We start from the raw sequence: 20504 nt of genomic DNA, 5'->3' as shown, positions 1-20504 counted from the left end.
AGATTTGATTGAAAAATGGACTCTGCATGATAGATTTTCTGGTTTGATAAGCAAAGCGTCAGGAGTATATCACTGTAATAACAAACTTAGTGCTTTGAAATAAGACACACACCATGTCTAATTTACCAGTTCTGTGATAAAAAATGCATTCTATTTAATCAGATTTTGCAATATTCTCAACTTATAACTACTTTTAGTATTTGGAACATATAGTACATACAATTTCTTTCTTCCTTTATGGCCCTTTTTTCCCCCTTTCCCTTTCCTTTTTTCTTTTATTTTTCTTTCCCTTTCTTTTCTTTTCATTCTTTTTTTCTTTTTTTTTCCATTTAACAAAGCTTTCTCTTTTGAAGATACATTTCCTTTTTCATAATTTCAGATCAATAAATGTACTGCAAAATTCTTTTATGCATAGCTATGCATTCTCTAACTCAGAGCTAATTAGTTCTTTCTAGCCAGTGAAACCACAGGAAATTATACTATGAGTGCATTTCTTAGTTGTGTTCCACTCTGTGTTTCACTAGACCCCTTCTGATTGGCATTCCAGTCTCATAGATCCTTCTTTTAGCTCTTCAGTCAAATCATTTGTACACATTCAAATTTCTGTCTTATCCCATGGAGCAATGCAATAATATAAGTGGAACTATTTTAAAGTCATAAATTTTGAGAAACAATTACATAAACCAGCATTTTAAATTCTCTCTTTAACTTTAATTATGATGAAAATTTTAATTCCTACCTAAATGCCTTTGTGTTGCTTACTTATCTGTTCTGAATGTAAATTACAATCTTATGCAACATAATTGAACAAATTGAATTATAAAATGAGATATAGCTTATAAACAATGTGTTTCATAATAGTGACAAAAGAATTAGGGCCTCTAAGTTAATAAATGACATGTCACGGTAATTCAGAAATACTATCAAATATGTAATAATCTGGTAAAAGCACATAATACAATTGTTTGCAGGAGCATTTTTTTTTAGCTTTTTAATTTATATTGGAGTATAGTTGATTAACAATGTTGTGATAGTTTCAGGTGTAGAGCAAAGTGATTCAGTTATACATATACATGTATCTATTCTTTTTCAAATTCTTTTCCCATTTAGGTTGTTACATAGAGCAGTGCAATAATATAAGTGGAACTATTTTAAAGTCATAAATTTTGAGAAACAATTACATAAACCAGCATTTTAAATTCTCTCTTTAACTTTAATTATGATGAAAATTTTAATTCCTACCTAAATGCCTTTGTGTTGCTTACTTATCTGTTCTGAATGTAAATTACAATCTTATGCAACATAATTGAACAAATTGAATTATAAAATGAGATATAGCTTATAAACAATGTGTTTCATAATAGTGACAAAAGAATTAGGGCCTCTAAGTTAATAAATGACATGTCACGGTAATTCAGAAATACTATCAAATATGTAATAATCTGGTAAAAGCACATAATACAATTGTTTGCAGGAGCATTTTTTTTTAGCTTTTTAATTTATATTGGAGTATAGTTGATTAACAATGTTGTGATAGTTTCAGGTGTAGAGCAAAGTGATTCAGTTATACATATACATGTATCTATTCTTTTTCAAATTGTTTTCCCATTTATGTTGTTTCATAATGTTGAGAAGAGTTCCCTGTGCTATGCAGTAGGTCCTTATTGGTTATCCATTTTAAATGGACACGGGGGCATTTTCTTGGGCAGAAAAAAATGTGGTGCAAATTTTAGATATTACAAGAAAATTTAAAGGCTAGTGGTGTGGTAATTAGAATAATGGTCCCTGAAGACATCTACACCCTAATTCCCAGAATTTATGCCTAAGTTAAGTTACACAGAAAGAGGGAATTAAGGTAGCAGATGGAATTAAGTTTGCTCATTCGCTGACCTTAAAATGGAGGGATGATCCTGGATTTTCTGGGTGGGCTCAATGTAATCTCGAGAGCCTTTGATATGGATGAGGGAGGCTGAAGAAGAGGTAGGAGTAATGGAATTAGAGGACTAGACCCCCTGCAGCTGGCTTTGAAGATAGAGGAAGGGGACCAGGAGACAAGGGATGCAGGTGACCTCTAGAAGATGAATAAGGCAAGGAAAGGGATTGTTCCCTTGAGACTCCAAAAGGGAACGCAGCCCTGCTGACACTTTGATTTTAGCCCAGAAAGACCCATATTGGAGTTTTGATATAAAGAGCTGCAAGGTGATAAATTTGTGCTGATTTAAGCCACTACATTTGTGGTAATTTGTTACAGTAGCAATAGAAAACTAATACAAGCAGAATGAATAAATACATTTTAAGTACTAGCATGAAATAACATTTATTCAATAGCTAAAATTTGTGTTAGGAAAAGTTTCATAAAATGTGTTAATGTTCTACAGGTACTTAATCTAAATAAAATTTAAAATCTAAATTTGATAAGTTACTTTGCATATAAGAAAGCTGTTTAAAAGTTTAAAGGCAATCATTAGACAAGCAGGTAACTTGTTCTAAAATAATTTATTTTAATGATGGCTTTCTTCTTCAGCATTCAATTGCCAAAAGATTTCAATCACATTCATTATGAGATATTGAAAATCTGAGCATAAAACTAACTATGACAGCATTAGAAAAGTTTGACAAGATATGGGCAAGAGTGACTTAGTTAGTCAAACTGTAGCCATGTGAAAAATTAATGAAATTATTCAGACCAAATTCCTCTTAGCTAGTCATGTGACAAGTAAAAGCAAAGAAGATTATACTTTAGAAGTGGCTTTAACATTCAAGTCTAGATGGTTTCAGGGGATCTATCTAATCATGCAATTTTGTTTCATCAAATTCTAGCCGCTCCTTGAAAATCACCATTGTGTAGAGAAAAAGTATTATATTATATATCTGAACTATTGTTTTACTCCAGTGTACTGCTAGTAGGATAGCTGTTGAGGATCTATGTATTGTCAGGAGGTATGCCATGACATCTAGAATTATCGGTAATATGTACAGAAAATAGACTGCCCTTAGGCTGTAACACAAACATAATTGTGTTGCATAATAACTAAGTCACTTCAAAAAATACAACCAGGGCTTCCCTGGTGGCTCAGTAGTTGGGAGTCCTCCTGCCAGTGCAGGGGACGCGGGTTCGTGCCCCGGTCCGGGAGGATCCCACACGCCGCGGAGCGGCTGGGCCCGTGAGCCATGGCCGCTGAGCCTGCACGTCCGGAGCCTGTGCTCCGCAACGGGAGAGGCCACAGCGGTGAGAGGCCCGCGTACCGGGAAAAAAAAAAAAAAAAGATCAGTTACTATCTGAGAGGAGTAGCACATTAAGCTGTTATCTGCTCCTTATTGCAGTTCAATGCATGCCCTTATCTAGTCAGTTAACCTATAGTGAACAGAGAAGAAGGGGAAGAAGACCAAGGAAGGGCACTGCGGGCAGTGTATGTGGCAGCATAAAAGCTGAAGACATCAGTCCAGGGTGCAACTGAACCCAACGTATTGAAAGGAAGATGGCGTGGGGAGAAAATAACGCACACCATTTAATATGGAGACATCCTGATGTCCACTATAAAAAAAACACACACCATCACACAGCATATCAAGCAGCTGTGAATGTGTCTGCTTGCAGGTGAGTTTTTGTGTGTCTACACACATGCACAATCAGTAGATATATACATATGTGTGTAAGTAATTGGGATGAATCTAGAGTTTGTGCTTAATTCAGAAATGTACCAGTGGACATCATCAACATGTGTAAAGCACATTAAAGAAAACAAGAATTTCATCAAAACAACCTTATTAAAAGTCAGTGAGATGGGAGTTTGGGATTGACATGTACACACACTATATTTAAGATGGATAACCAGACCACCTAGAGGGGTGGGATAGGGTGGGTGGGAGGGAGGGAGATGCAAGAGGGAAGAGATATGGGAACATATGTATATGTATAGCTGATTCACTTTGTTATAAAGCAGAAGCTAACACACCATTGTAAAGCAATTATACTCCAATAAAGATGTTAAAAATAATAATAATAAATAAATAAATAAATAAATAAATAAAATAGACAACCAACAACCTATAGCACAGGGAACTCTGCTCAATACTCTGTAATAACCTAAATGGGAAAATAATTTTTAAAAGAATAGATACATTTAAATGTATAACTGAATCATGCTGCTGTATATCTGAAACTAACACATTGTTAATCAACTATACTCCAATATAAAATAAATTTTTTAAAAAAATCAGTGAGGCACATCAAGCTGCAATTAAAGAAAATGGAATTCTGCTTTCTTCAGCCCTGGTCGAGGCCATCCAACTACGATGTTATGTGTGATAACTGTGCTTTAGGAAGGATATAAAATAATGTCTGTGGAGAGGACACTCAAAACAATGTTGAAGCAGATGCCATTGATGTCCACACCCACCTGTAGCCACTAGCTGCAACATGTTCTGGAAAACACGACACCTTGCCAACTACAGGGCTTGTCTCAAGGGCAGAGCTTCCTCCAGCCTTGGTTCCTGTGAGGTGAATCCTGCAGTAGAATATGGTCAACACCTTGGGTAATGCAGCAGATGGGTCAGGAAGTTAGTGTATCAAAGCCCCCGCATCCCCACACTCTGTCCGACAAATCTAAAGTATGTTAAGCATGGTATTTCAGAAGGTCCCAGAGACAGGTGTCAATGTTGGTTGTCCACAGTGGTACCTGCCTCACTGACACACTTACCATTAGCTTATCTCCTGTCCTGTTTCTGTTCCCCACTCCCTCACTTGGGTTTCCAGGAGTCATCACTTGAGTAAACTACAGACACCCAATCCCTTGCCTAGGGTTTCTTTTAGGTGAAACCTAAACTAAGACAATTGTGAAGTGGGTTATGGTTTTAAAAACTGAAAATGAAAATTGAAATAGAAAAATGAGCAACATGACACAACTGAACCTACCTATGAAACAGAAACAGACTCACAGACATAGAGAGCAGACTTGTGGTTGCCAAGGCGGAGATGGGGTTGGAGAGGGATGGATTGGGAGTTAGGGATTAGCAGATGCAAACCATTATACAGAGAATGGATAAACAACAAGGTCCTACTGTATAGCACAGGGAAATATAGTCAATATCCTGTGATAAACCATAATGGAAAACAATATGAAAAAGAATGTATATATATGTATAACTGAGTCACTTTGCTGTACGGCAGAAATTAACACTAAATCAACTATAGTTCACTCAAAAAAAAGAAAAATTAGCAACAATAATGTCATCTTCGCATATTTGAAGTTTCATGAGGGAAAAAGGACTAGATTTTATTTGTATCATCCTTTCAAGGAAAAACAATAACGAAGATGTGTGTGTGTGTGTGTGTGTGTGCATGTTGGTACTTCAGAATGGTGAACATTTGTTGAAGAAAGGAACAAATGTTAATAATCAAATGTATTGCACTGTCTTGCTAGAAGATGAGTTGCACTCTCCAAGGCTGGTTCATGCCAACTTGGACCAGAAATCCAAAAAAGCAGCTGTTAAAATAGAAAATTATTCTTTAAGAATTCATTATAAGAAAGAAACAAATCAGTTACCATTTTTACCTTCTTCAATAAAGCAAGCTATGAACAACCATATCAGTTGATGCTGATGCAGACTCTTTTAAAAAATAAGAGCATTTCTTACAGATAAAATTTTAGGGAGCTGTTTCTCTTTCAGGTAAAAAACTGAAACGAGTTTTTATCAGAAACGAGTGAAAAAGAAACCTGTTATTCATATCTCCATCTAAAATAGAGAAGCTGTTGTTGAATTTGAGTCATACGTATTGGCTTGTGTGACTTTTGGGGGAAAATGTCAGGTGAGCACAAATTTTTTATTAAAATAGTCATATAGTATGAAATAGGAAATAATATTTGAGATATATATATATATATATATAGTATTTTATAGACTTTCCCACGTACTTTAAAATACTCTCATTCAGAAAAAAAACCCCAAGTCATCAGGGAGCATTTAAAATTACTTGAATGCTATTGTAGTTTGAAAGATAATTAAGAGTACTGTAAAAATGAATTTATCTTGATGTGTAATTAGATTAATACATACTCGTGATGCTCTTAGGTTTCAAGAACTTAGCTTTCATGAGGTTTTTAAAATTGTTTTTGTTCTTTTGGTATCAGATAAACATTTAAAATCATGTTTAATTTTCCCATATAAACATTCTCATTTGGTCAGAACTGAGCAACTCATTAATAAATACACTATTTACTGTCCCTCTGTGGGCTATAAAATGTATATTCAGCTGGTTACAAAGCCCACAAACAAAACATATTTTTGTGGGTTTTTTTTGGCCAATAACGATCATCTTTTGGTAGGAAGCATGGTGATTTATAATAGCAATGGTGACTTACGGGATTTTTAATAACAGCCTATTGAGATATAATTCATGTACTGTACAATTGACCTCATTAAAGTGTACAATTCAATGGTTTATAGTATATGCACAAAGTTGGGCAATCATTACACCAATTTTAGAACATTTATATTTTTTTAAAAAGAAACGCCATACTCATTAGCAGTCACTCCCAGTTTTCCCCCAACCTCCAGCCCCAGCCCTAGGCAAACACTAATCCACTTTCTGGGTCTATAGAGTTCCCTATTCTGCACATTTTGTATAAAAGGGATCATAAAATATATGCAATATGTGGTCTTTTGTGACTGGCTTCATTTATTTAGAATAATGTTTTTTTTACAGGCGAATATGTTTTAGCTTTAATCAGTACTTCATTTCTTTTTATTGCTGAATAATATGTGGTTGTATGGATATATTACATTTTGGTTATCCAGTCATCATTTGATGGACTTTTGGGTTATTTCTAAAATAGGTTTGGTTTTCTCTTGTGTCACAACTATGCTTGTTATATGTTGAAGATATAATGAAGATTTGTTGAAGACACATTGAAGTCCTAACTCCTAGTACTTTAGAATATTACTTTATTTGAATATGGAGTCATTGAAGTTGTAATTAGTTAAGTGAGGTCATACTGGAATAGAAAGGTCCCTGAATCCAGTAAGACTTGTGTCCTTATAAGAAGAAGAGAGATACATGAAAAGAAGACAGCCAGGTGATGATGGAGGCAGAGATTGGAGTAATGCATCTACAATCCAAGGAAAGACAAGGATTGCTGACAGACACCAGAAGCTAGAAGTAGTATGGAAGAATTCCCTGCTACAGATTATAGACGGATCATGGTTCTGCCACACTTTTATTCCATGCTTCTAGCCTCCAAACTGTTTGAGACTAACTTTCTGGGTTTTTTTAATTGAAGTATAGTTGATTTACAATATTGTGTTAATTTTAGGTGTACAGCATAGTGATTCAATATTTTTGCACATTATATTCCATTATAGGTTATTACAAGATATTGGGTGTAATGCCCCATGCCATATGGTAAATTCTTGTTACTTATCTATTTTATGTATAGTAGTTTGTATCTGTTAATCCCAGACCCCTAATTTGTCCTGACACCCCTCCCTCTCCCCTTTGGTAACCACAAGTTTGTTTTCTATGTCTCTGAGAGTCTGTTTCTGTTTCGTATATACATTCTTTTGTATTATTTTTTAAATTCCACATATAAGTGATGTCATGTGGTATTTGTCTTTCTCTGACTTATTTCACTAAGCATAATATTCTCTAAATTTCTGGTGTTTTAAGACACCCAGTTTGTGGTAATTTGTTACAGCAGCCCTAGGAAACTAATACACCTTATATGCTACAATTTATCATTCTCTTGCTGCTTTAAAAATTTCTCTTTGTTTTTGGCTTTCAGCATGAAAAATATAATGTGTCTGTGTGTGGGTATCTTTATGTTTATTCTACTTGGAGTTTGTTTTCTTGGATGTGTAGGTTAGTGGTTTTCATCAAATTTGGGAAGTTTCAGCATTATTTCTTTGAATATTTTTTTCTGCTCCTTTTTTTTTTTTTAGTAGAAGCATTATATAATGTTTATTTATATATGTCCCCAGATGCTTGTACAACATACAGTGACTACTTCTAAAGCTCAGAGCATTTTTTTTCCATGGTGGGACGGTCGCTGTGCAGGTACCCCAGCCCTCCCTTTGCTCCTTTCTTTTTCTCTTCTTCTGATACTTCCATTACACATATGTCAATGATGTCTCATATTTCTGTGAGGCTCTGCTCATTCTTCTTCATTCTTTTTTCTCTGTGTTTTTCAGATTCCATAATCTCTCTTGATCTATCTTCAAGTTTACTCATTCTTTCTTCTGCCAGTTCAGAGCTACTTTTCAGCCCCTCTAATAAAGTTTTTACTTTGTTTATTTAATCTCTGGAATTTCCATTTGGTCTCTTCTGTAATTTCTAACTCTCCATTGATATTCTTTGTATGATGAGACATTGTCATTATATGTTCCTTTACTTCTTTATGCATGGGCTCCTTTAATTCTTTGATCACATTTATAATGACTGCTTTGAAGGGTTTTTCTTCTAAATCCAGTACCTTGTCCTTCTCACAGTTAGTTTCTGTTGGCTGCATTGTTTCCTGTGTAGCAATCACATGTTTCTGTTTCTTTGCATATCTTTCCTCTGCTTCTCCAAGCATGGAAGCTCAGCCATATGTGCATATGTGCACCTGGGACAAAGGTGATTGAGACATCGTATTCTCAGTCTAACATGTCTGGGATAGACAGCTCTATGTGTAGGGGCTGGGTGGAGGAAGGGAGGTCCCAACTTCTCAGTCACACTTGTCAGAAATTTAGCCTCCACAACTCAGAGGTGGAAATAATGAAAAATACTTGTAACTTGCCCCTCCTGGTTGGATTCCATATTCCTTGACTGGGAACCGAGGGGAGAGAAAGACCCGACTTGTTGGCCACACACATGAACCCATGCATATGGGAAGGTGAGAAATGAAGGCAGTGCATTATGGCTTAAAAAACACAGACTCTCATTGTGTTACCGAAAGCTCGGCCTCTCTGTACACTGGTGCTGAATCAAATCTCAGAGACAGAGGTTTAGGTGAAGTAGAAGAGGATAGCTTTATTACTTTGCTAGGCAAAGGGGGACACAGTGGCCTCCTGCCCTCGAAAACTATGTGTCCCAACCAGGGAGGATTTGATGAGGGGTTTTATAACAATGGTTCAAAGATGGGGTCTCTGACAAGATTAGGAGGTGAGCAGGGTCTGCAGTCTCTTAATCTCATCTCAGGTGGTCTCCTAATCTTGATGAGCTTCTCTGGTCCTTTTAATCTTGCCTCAGATGGTTTCTTGGCTGCTCCTCTCTTGATTAGCAACTGTTTGAATCTGCCCTTTGGAACTCAGGGAAGGTCATGGAGGCTGGAGTCTTGCCTACAAGAAACGGGGGACAAAAGGGCCTCCGTGACCGGGAGCCCCACAGGGCCTCACTCAGTTTCAATTGGTCTTATTGAGATTGAATAGATTTTCCTCAATAAATGCCTCTTCATTTGCTGCATGCCTATATGACAACTTCCTGAAACTTTAAATGGTTGTGATTTAACAGTAAACAGTAGTTTTTTTTATTTCACAGGAAGCAGGTCTGTGGATCCCCTCACACCACCATCTGGAAGGGGAACTCTCCTGATAGGAAAGATTTTGTATTACTGGAATATGACTTATACAAGGACTTTTGTTCACAATGTATCCCAAGTACCTATAACAGCCTGGCACATAGAAGCCTTAAATAAATATGTGTGGAAGGAAAAAAAGAAAAACAGAAAGAGTGAGGGAGAAAGGAGGAAGAAAAGAGAGGGGAAAGGAAAGATGAACAAAAGAAATTTGAAAATACTTTTATTTATACTTGGGTAGTTCCTGGAAAACAAATCAGGAGAATCAAATTTTGTGTTTGAAGTCCCACCATATGGAGCAGATCCTGATTTTATTTTTATTAAATAAATTAACTCATTAACTAAATTAAATATTTTAATTAACAAATAATGCAATCCCAGTAGATTTTTTATTCCTTGTTTGTGTGTGTTTCAACATGAAAGATAAATTTATACTAAATCACTCACATAGTATTAACATATAATAAAACATATAAATATAAAATAAATATAAGAGAATTTCTATAACTATGATGGCATGTATTAAGAACCATGAATAATGTGATAAAAAGAGTTACCCTGTTTAGTTGGTTGATGTGTTAATGACTATTGGGCTAACTTGACAATCACTGTCAACTTTTTTTATATCACCCTAGTAATGTAGACAAGGAAAGTTCAGTTTTAAAAACTCTATATTATTGCAGTTAAAATTTTTTTCTATACCTGATGAATAATATTTTCCTTCTGTGAATTTTTTACATAATGGATTGCTAATATGTGCAATTCCTCCCATACTTTGGCTGCTCTGTTAGATCCTTTAGTTGCATACTTCCTTGTGCCTTAGGAAAGTGGTTCAGTTTGCATATTCTCATATTTGACATTTTGTTTTTCAACAGAGCTAAACTGTCACCTTCTGTCAAGCTGAAGTCTCAGAAAGGGCCCATCAATTACATACTCCACCACAGCTATAACATCGTATGTTTCTATGCTTGTTGGCCTAAATTGATTTTAAAAGCCATCACAAAAAGTTTAAAGGCAGTTGAGTATTCAAAATAAAGCTTTGCTGAAATATAGGAAGTAAGAACTGATTAAAACATTGATACATAAACTTCTTGGGGTTAAATAAGTGCTAAACTAGACTTACACCTAAACTTTGCATTTAATATTAGGAGATTTCAGATATCTTTTATTACTTATTTTCTCAAATAGAAGCATTTTAAAATATACAAAAACAATCAGCTTAATCATTGAAGAAAAATCATCAAACTTTTGAGTTACTATCAAAAACTAAAAATTTGACTGAATTCACTGTTTTAAGCTGAATTGTTAAAGCAGTTTAAGTGAGCCATAAGTTCCACATTCATATGGGATTCCTGTCTTGTGCTGGCAAAGTGTTAAATGTCAAGCCCACCACAAGGTTGTCAGGGTTTCCCCATCAAATTGTCTCCATTTGTTTCCAACATATTTTATGATTTCATGGGATTGGAAATCAAGAGACCTTCAACTTGAAGGGAACTTCTCAGACCTTTTCTGAACAACTTCAAACCAATCAACCATTTTATCCTTTTAAATTTCATCCATCACCAGTTTGCAGTCTCATTTCCTACTTTTATAAAACGCAAAATGATAGAGCAACCACCATGACAAAGTGACAGATCCATGAGCAACTCAAATCAAAAGACTGAAGGATATTTTTAAGAAAGCCTGCAGCCATCTGCTGAAATGTAAAGGAAGATAAGGTGCCTTCGATGTGTTCAAAGCTGAGAAATTGTTCCAGGATTAATTTGAAGAAGTAATGTATATTCACAGCCTGACATGATGCAGTTTTTGAAAGTCAGGGAATGTAAGGAAGTTATTTTCTAAAAATGTAAGTCTTGCTGTCTGCTTTAAATCTTCTCTATGATTAATAAAATTGTGTATTAAAATGATGACATTGTAGACTTAACCCAGGAATAGCTACTTGCTTACTTATTTACGCAGGAGAAGCAGCAATTTATGATGGATGAAGATAAGCCACACATATTTATAAACATTTATATAAAATTCTATATATCCTATAATGAAAAGCAAAAAGATGTGGGTAGTTATAAACATCTAACACAAATCTTTCTAAATATAATGCTAAAGGCAATTGTAAAAGTTCAACACCAAGTCTTAAAGGGAAAATATAAAATATAAATGTAATAAATTTAATGTATTCATTTAATTAATTTAATTTTATAAGTATAAAATTAATCCTTCATGTCTTCTATACTTTATTGTCAAGACTTCCTCACTTGTTAGATAAATCTCTACTGACAACTGACATTATTATTTGTTATTCTCAGGTAACATATCCTATGTTTTATCATAGAATGTGAATAACTATCTAAATGTATCAATAATTTATAAAAAATATCACTAGATAATATGGAGTCTTAAAGTCTTTCAAACAGGGGTCATGAGTTCTATTTACCCATATCCTAAACAGAACTCTATTATGTTCATTACAGTCTCTGATTTTATTTTTCACAGAAATATATAGAAAAATCATCTAATATAGAAGATTTTAAATTTCCAATTTATACTTTCCTATGACTTAGGGAAAATATATATTTTTCTACTTCACAATTTAACAACTTTATACAATATAATTGGATATTCTAATGAAAGGAAAATATTAGCACAATCATTCTCCATTCCCTTTTCCCAAACTTGTTTATCTATTTGTATTATTATGAACAATTTGTTTTATTAACTATTTGTATTATTTATAGTTCTGTGTTAGTTGCTTTAACAATAAATAATATTTTAAAGTAATTTTCTTGTTCCATCAACTTTTGGTATTCCCTTAAGTTCCAGACTCTCTAAAATGACTATAATTCCCTAAATCTTTAGCTCCCTAAATTCTATTATATCCTTAATATTAACTCGTCATGGCTATTGTTAACAATTTAACTGTCAAGACTACTGTGAAAACTGTTAATATGTATGTTATATTCCAAATGACAAATAGTATTTTTCCATTTTGTCAATAGATTGATTCTATGAGTTAAAAACTCTAGAAATATCAATCACCGTACCCCAAATACTCCATTTCTTCCCTTATGGAAACAAATGTATAACCCATATGTCACTTGAAGGAGAGTTTTCTTAGGATCAAGGTAAAATTTCCTTAAGCCCCATCAATAGCTTAAAATTATGGTGCATTTAAATTTGCTTCACACATGGTCCCATGATTTCTGGTATAGCTTTTGTGTTCCTTGAACTTTCTGATTGCCTCTCTTTCTTTTTGACTAGGAATAAATTTGCTTACTATATACGTAAAACTTACCCTTAATCCCATCTTTCTTAATCACATCTTCTATCCCATGTAGCCCAGCTTCTGCCTAGAGCAGTTTCTGCTCTAGGCAGAAACTGGACCTCATCTCTCATATTTTCTTCACCAACTTGCCTTAGGTGCTGTCTCAGCTCACTGCACAACTCTTACTGCAGAGCAAGTTTCTCTGCACTTCTAGATTAATCTCCCTGATTCCTGGGCTTCATGTTTTCCTTGTACTCTTTTACCTCCTCTTATAAATTGAGTGTATTCTCAATTTGCCTCTTCAGAAAAGAAGAACGGGATGTAAGTTTTTTGCAGACGGAGTTGGCATTAGTTTGCATTCGCATCTATTGGACACTTGGTTTGTGTAAGACTTTTAAGTTCAAAATCAATCTCCTTGAAAATTATAAAGGGCTTTTTCTCTCTCAGTTTGAATGTAATTTTCATCTCTTTCAGGAGTTTCCGGCCATAGAACTTTGTCACAATTCCAAAGATAGCTGCAAATATTTGATTTGGAAGAAAAAAATAATAATTCAGATTATATATAATTGGAGTTCTGGCACGGCTAAGAGTATCCCCTTAAGTTCTATTTCTCCAATCTTCCCATGGAACAATACATTACACTTTCTTGAAGCATCTCAAAGCAAAGTTTGTATGGAGCATTGGGCATCCCTAGAAGTAGCAGCTGAGTTTGAAAAGTTGGCAGAAACATGGCCAAATTACACGTTATAAATTTATGTAATAATAATTAATTTTGTGCTGTGGTATAGTTCTGAGTCTTCAGATGGCCAACAGAAACCTGACTTCCTTCCTCTAGTAGTCTTGCCTTCTCAGTACAATATTTCATTCTCTTCTCCCTTTCTGGATTTGTAAGCTACTCAGTAATGATGTCGAAAACTTAGCCTCTGTGCACCACTGCTGAATCGAATCTCAGAGACAGAGTTTTGGGTGAAGTAGAAAAGAACAGCCTTATTGCTTTGCCAGGCAAAGGGGGACACACAGGGTTAATGCCCTCAAAACTGTGTGTTCCAACCCAGTGGGGATTTGGTGAGGAGTTTCATAGCAGTTGTTCAAGGGGCAGGGTTGCTGATAAGGATCAGGGTGTGTGCATGGCCTGCATTCCTTTAATCTGGCCTCAGGTGGTCTCCTGATGAGCTTCTGTGGTTCTCAAGATTATCAAACTGGGCCCTTCCCTCTGGAATGAAGAATGCTTCATCAAGTAGTTAACATCTTCCATTTTTGGGGAGTTTTAGCTCTGCAGAAGAGCTCAGAGATATTGTTATGTGTATCCCTTGAGGAGGAACCAGAACCCTGCCCCAAGGCTGCACTATTGTTTCTTGGCTGCTCCTCCCTTTTCTCTGCATCCCCTCCCTTCCCTGATTAGCAACTGTTTGAACCTGCCCTTTGAAACACAGGGAAGGTCATGGAGGCTGAAGCCTATTTCCTACAAAGAAGAAATGGGGGACACAGAAAGACTCTGTGCCCAGGAGCCCCACAGGGTCCTGATTGGTTTCAGTAGCTTAGTAGCTCTTTTCAATCTGAAGAAAAAAATCTCTTTTTAGTACTGGGAAGTATTTTTCTTATTATTTTCTGGTAATTCCCCAGCCAATATCCACTCATCCCACCATCACTAGCATTGTTTTATCTTTTTCAGTTTCTGAAACTCCTATCAGGTAAGAGTGGAACTTCTCATTGATCCTTCAAGTCACTTGTAATTTCAATTTTTTTTCTTTTCTCCTTTTCTTTTTTCCTTTTTGTGGCTATCTTATATCTGTATTCTAGATTTATGCTTTATATCCTAAATTTTTATCTCATTTTCATTTTTCTTAACAGTGTTTATGTTTTGCAGATGGAATATTTTATCTTACATACGTTTACTCTCTTGTGTTAACTGCACTCTTATTTCTTCAAGGTCTATTTTGTGTTTATTTTGGTCTTTTTCTTTCTATGTTACTTATTTTCTCTCTGCATTGGATACTGTCTAATTTTTTATCTGCTTATATTTAAGAATGAAGGTACTAATGTACCTTCCATGTGAGTAGGTCTGTCAGAATCAGAATGTTGACATTTAGTTGGTGTGGAGTGTAGCTCCCACATGCCAGAAAAAGGAAGACTTTGCTTCAGGTGGCAGTATTGACACCAGAAGTTTTTTGGATAATTTTAGTCACAATTCCTATGGGTGATTGCTGGTCTTCAAGTAACTCTCTGGAGCGGGAGAGTCAGGGTCATGGAGGGGTGCAGCCTGCCTCTACTTCTGCACAGACAGACTTTCACTATTCCCCGCCCCTTCCACTCCCTCACCCCTCAGGGCACTTCTTGGTATCATTGTTCATGGGGCTTCATTGACATTTCTCCAGGAGGTTTGTTTCCCTCATCCATTGGGACATTCTTGCACCGAGAACATAACATACCTTTGTAACTGAAAGTGGGGTCTGGCTGCTCACTGCTCAAAAGCCAGTAAAGAGGCAAGGTTGGTGGAAAGGAAAGTTTGCTTTATTTAGGATGCCAGCAACTGGGGGGTGGGGGAGGGAGGACTCCTGTCCAAAGGCCAACTCCCCCCACAACAATCAGGGGGCAAGAGCTTTTATGGACAGAGGGAGGGGGCCATATGCAGAAGCAGCACAGTCATCTCTGACAGTCATCTTGAAATTGGTTATCAGTGGTCTGACCAGCATCATCTTGATTATTTTAGGTACAGTTAATTTCCAGTTTCAGGGTTGGTTTATTTCCATTTCTTTGAGTCCAATTCTCAGATTTGTGGCAGCTTATGTCATGGCTACAGTCTGGTCATCTTGTAGTTAACTTCTACCTGGTGGGGGTTTCAGTATCCATAAGACAGCTCACAGGATATGGCTCAGAATATTATCTATAGCCCTCGAGAAGGAACTAAATGTCCTTGACTATGCTTAATGACTAAGCTATTATTATTTGGTTTCCTTTGACTGTTTTCCTTTGTCTCTGCATGTTCTCACTTCTCTGATTAAAATTATTCTTTGACTAAGGTTTTTCCACAGACAAAAGACAGGCAGAGGACATGGGGGACAAGGATTATCCATATCCCAAAATGGATAATCTGAATATAATTATAATGAAACATCAGACTAACTAAAACCAAAGGACATTCTACAAATTAGCTGGCCAGTATTCATCAAATGTGAAAATGTCTTGAAAGCCAAAAATTGAGGGACTGTTCTAGATTTTAAAAATACATCTTTGATACATGACAACAAAAAGCAACAAGTAATCCTGAATGAGGGGAAAAGATTAGCTATAACAGACACTATCAGGACAAATAATAGTTGAGTGTGGACTTTGCATTAGATCATAGTAGTATATCAAGGTTAAATTTCCTGATTCCTAATTTATGTAAGTGTACAATTGTTTTTGAGAAGAATGTTCTTGTTCTTTGGAAAAGCACAAAAAATATTTAGGAGTAAAAGGACATGGCATTTACAACATATTCTTACAAGATTCAGGAGAATCAAAAGTCAAATAAAAAATGAAAAACTTGATGAATCTCGTAAAATGTTTAGAGGAATTTTCTCTGACTTTTCTTTGTTTGAAATTATGTAAAAATTTAAAAGTTCCAAAAAATTTTAGACCTCAGTGAGGCTTCTCATTCACTTTTACTGTGGCTGGAAATAAAGATGTTGACAGTAAATTCAAACATGAAGACATCTGTTGGGAAAAAAAACAAAAACAAAAATCACATCTATGGACCACATAAAGCCCATGCACCTCTGTTAATGAAGAAAAACATTAGAAGGATTTTAGAGTTCTTCTTTCTTTATATTTTAGAAAGATAATAACAAGCAAGGTTGATAAATTAAAACAATTCCCCTTAGGGCTCTTAATCACTCTGGTTTACTTGTGTTAGCTCTGGCTGTAACCTGATTTATCCCACTATCATGCGTATACCTATGAAAGAAAGCATCTTGCTTACATGATTATTACCTTGGATTTTGTGACCTGTGTCAGTTTAATGTCAAGTAAGGACAAAACTAAAATAATTGAAATAAGCACATAGTTATTTTGACCTGAAAATGGTAATCTAACATTTTATTACAGACATAAAACAATCCCTAATAGTAGATACCTCTGTATGCAGAGATTAACTGGCTCTCATATACACAATGACCACCCCACCTACCTCTATAGACAAGAATCCACATTCCAAAATTACTCCCTTCTAGTCGTTGCCCATTCTATTTTTTCCATGTTTTTCTTAGGTGATTGTGACTCCCTCCCATGCCTCGGCTTCTCAACTTCAAAGTCTTACACCAATGCCAAGTTACTGTAAATTATTCCAGCATTTCCTTCCTTTTCCTCCTGCCTTTTTGAATATGTAAATTATCTGGTATAAATGAATTTAAATGAGTCTAAGAGATCAGTTTATACAAATGCATATTTCAAACTCAAATAATCCACACTACATAAAAGTAAATTAGCTGATTTCCAATGTCCAGTTTCCAAAAATCCCCACTTATTCTCCTCACACAGGTGCGTCTCATTAAATCATTCCCTTCTTTAACCAGACGTATACATTAATAAAACATTTATTCTTTTTTTATTTTCCTTTAAGGGCAAATTTAATTTAAAACCAAAGCATGTTCAGTGCTATGTAGTCTGACAGCTTCGTTGAGATATAATTTACACACCATAAAATTCACCCATTTAAATATACAATTCAGTAGATTTTAGTAGATTCACATAGATGTGAAACCATCACCACAACTTTTGTATTACAGCCATTTTTTTATAGTAACCTTCTGTGTTATAGCCATCCTAGTGAATATGAGGTAACATCTCACTAAGGTTTTGAATTATATTTCCCTGATGACTAAAGATGCTGAATATCTTTTCATGTGCTTTTTTTGACCATTTCTCACTGTCCATTAAGATCCTTTGCTCATTTTTAAAGTGAGTTATTTGTCTTTTTATTGTTTAGTTGTGAGAATTCTTTATATGTTCCTGGTATGTCTCTTATCAAACATATGATTTGCACATATTTTCTCCAATTCAATGGCTTACCTTTTGACTTTATTGATAGTATAATGTCCGGCACAAAAGTTTTTAATTTTGAAGTAGTCTAATTTATCTGTTTTTCTTTGTTCACTTGTTTTGTATATGGTGCTGTGGGGGCGGATATCTGAATCTATGCATTTATTGAAATCCATAGACCTCTACATTACAATGAACTTTAGTATGTGAAAATTAATAGGTAAATGTTTTGTAGATAATGACAGCCAGTTTTCTCACTTTCAGGGAAAGAAGTGACAAATAAGCAAAGGAGAATATAAGGATGAACCCTGTGTTACCAGATTACTGTTGGAGGTATCTATAGGATCTTGTGCTTATATTATTTATATATAGATAGTCCTAGTAATGTATGGTACGTGTATGATTCAGTATACATATGTATATATATTTCCTAAATCTCTTCTCTGAGATGACCTAGAAGCCATGACATCCCAGTAGTAACAGGCACATGTACTGCCCAGATTATGGTTCCTAATAACCATTGTTTAGTAAAAGGAATCCAGTTGCTTGATGAAAAAGCTAGTTTTAGAGCAAAGGCAGGGGATATACAGATGAATGTTGAGAATTTTATAGTGCCAGAAAGTAAAGAAAAATTCAAAAAACAAAAAGAAAATGAGAAAAATATGTTGTGTATATGTCTATAGGACACAGAAACCAACCTGAACAAGCTCCCAGTGGTTTAAAACTGGATCCTTCTCTTCATCCTGAGTCTGTGAAACATGATGTTTCTCAGTCACCTTCAAGTGACCAATGAGCTGTGGGAAGAAGTTACACATGGGCCAAGATGGTTACATTAGCTTTAGATGAAGCATAGGAGACCCCCCTTCTCTTTCTTCCCCATACTCCAGCAAGTGGTGATATTTGTGATGACAAAATCTTTATTAGCTTGGGTCCCTGAGTTACCTATGATGAACATATAAGATGAACAAGCAATGCATTTCTGTATTAAGTCATTGGTATCTTAGGTCTGTTTGTTACTGCAGCATAACCTACACCATTCTGATGGAAAGCCTAAGGTTTAATGAATGATCATAGTAGTGGGTGAATTCAGGTATGGTGGTACTGAGACTTCAGTACAGAAATCACTTCTTCACTGGCAATAATTTCCAATGTAAAAATATCTTTCTGTAATCCTATACTTACAATGAAATACATGGTAGGAGTTAGAACAATAAGAGAGATGGAAGAAATGAAAAAGAATGAAAAAGTACTATGGAAGGGAGCTCCTTTTCTGAAAATCCCATAGATAGAGACAGTATGAAGTACATGTAGTTTAATATGGAAAAGTTCTACCATGAACAAAATGAAAAGACAACCTACGGACTGGGAGAAAATATTTGCAAACAATGAGAACAACAAGGGATTAATTCCCCAAATATACAAAGAGCTGATACAGTTTAATATCAAAAAACAAACAACCCAATAAAAGATGGCCAACAGACACATGAAAAGATGTTCAATATTGCTCATTGTTAGAGAAATGTAAATCAAAACTACAATAAGGTATTAACTCACACGAATCAGAATGGCAATCATTAAAAAGTCTACAGGGACTTCCCTGGTGGCACGGTGGTTAAGAATCCACCTGCCAATGCAGGGGATATAGGTTTGATCCCTGGTCCAGGAAGATCCCACATGCCATGGAGCAACTAAGCTTGTGCACCACAACTGCTGAGCCCGCACACCCTAGAGCCTGCATGCTGCAACTACTGAGCCCACATGCTCTAGGGTCCATGAGCTGCAACTACTGAGCCCATGTGCCGCAACTACTGAAGCCCCCACGCCTAGAGCCTGTGCTCCACAACAAGAGAAGCCACGACAATGAGAAGCCCGCGCTCCGCAACAAAGGGTAGCCCCTGCTCGCCACAACTAGAGAAAGCCTGTGCACAGCAACAAAGAACCAACACAGCCAAGGAAAAAAAAAAAAAAAAAAAGCCTACACATCATATATGCTGGAGAGGGTGTGGAGAAAAAGGAACCCTCTTACACTGTTGGTGAGAATGTAAATTGGTACAGCCACGATGGAGAACAGTACAGAGGTTCCTTAAAAATCTAAAACTAGAGTTACCATATGATCCTACAATCCCACTCCTGGGCAATATATCTGGAGAAGATTCTAATTTGAAAAGATACATGCATCTCAATGTTCCTAGCAGCACTATTTAAAATAGTCAAGACATGGAATCAAACTAAATGTCCATCAAAAGATGAATGGATAAAGAAGATGTGATTTATATATACACATACATATTTTATGGAATATTTGGAATATTATTCAGCCATAAAAACGAATAAAATAATGGCATTTGCAGCAGTATGGATGAACCTAGAGATTATCATATTAAGTGAGGTAAGTCAGACAAAGACAAATGTCATATGATATCACTTATATGTGGAATCTAAGAAAATGATACAAATGAACTTATTTACAAAGCAGAAAAATACCAACAGAAAATAAACTTACGGTTACCAAAGGGGAAAGCAGGGTGGTGGGGGGAGGGATAGCTTAGGAGTTTAGGATTAACATATACACACTACTATATATAAAATAGATAAACAACAAGGACCTACTGTATAGCACAGGGAACTATATTCAATATCTTGTAATAACCTATAATGGAAAAGAATCTGAA

Source organism: Physeter macrocephalus, chromosome 9, assembly GCF_002837175.3.
Source record: "Physeter macrocephalus isolate SW-GA chromosome 9, ASM283717v5, whole genome shotgun sequence".
Taxonomy (NCBI): Eukaryota; Metazoa; Chordata; class Mammalia; order Artiodactyla; family Physeteridae; genus Physeter; species Physeter macrocephalus.
Note: the sequence above shows the minus strand (reverse complement) of the source record.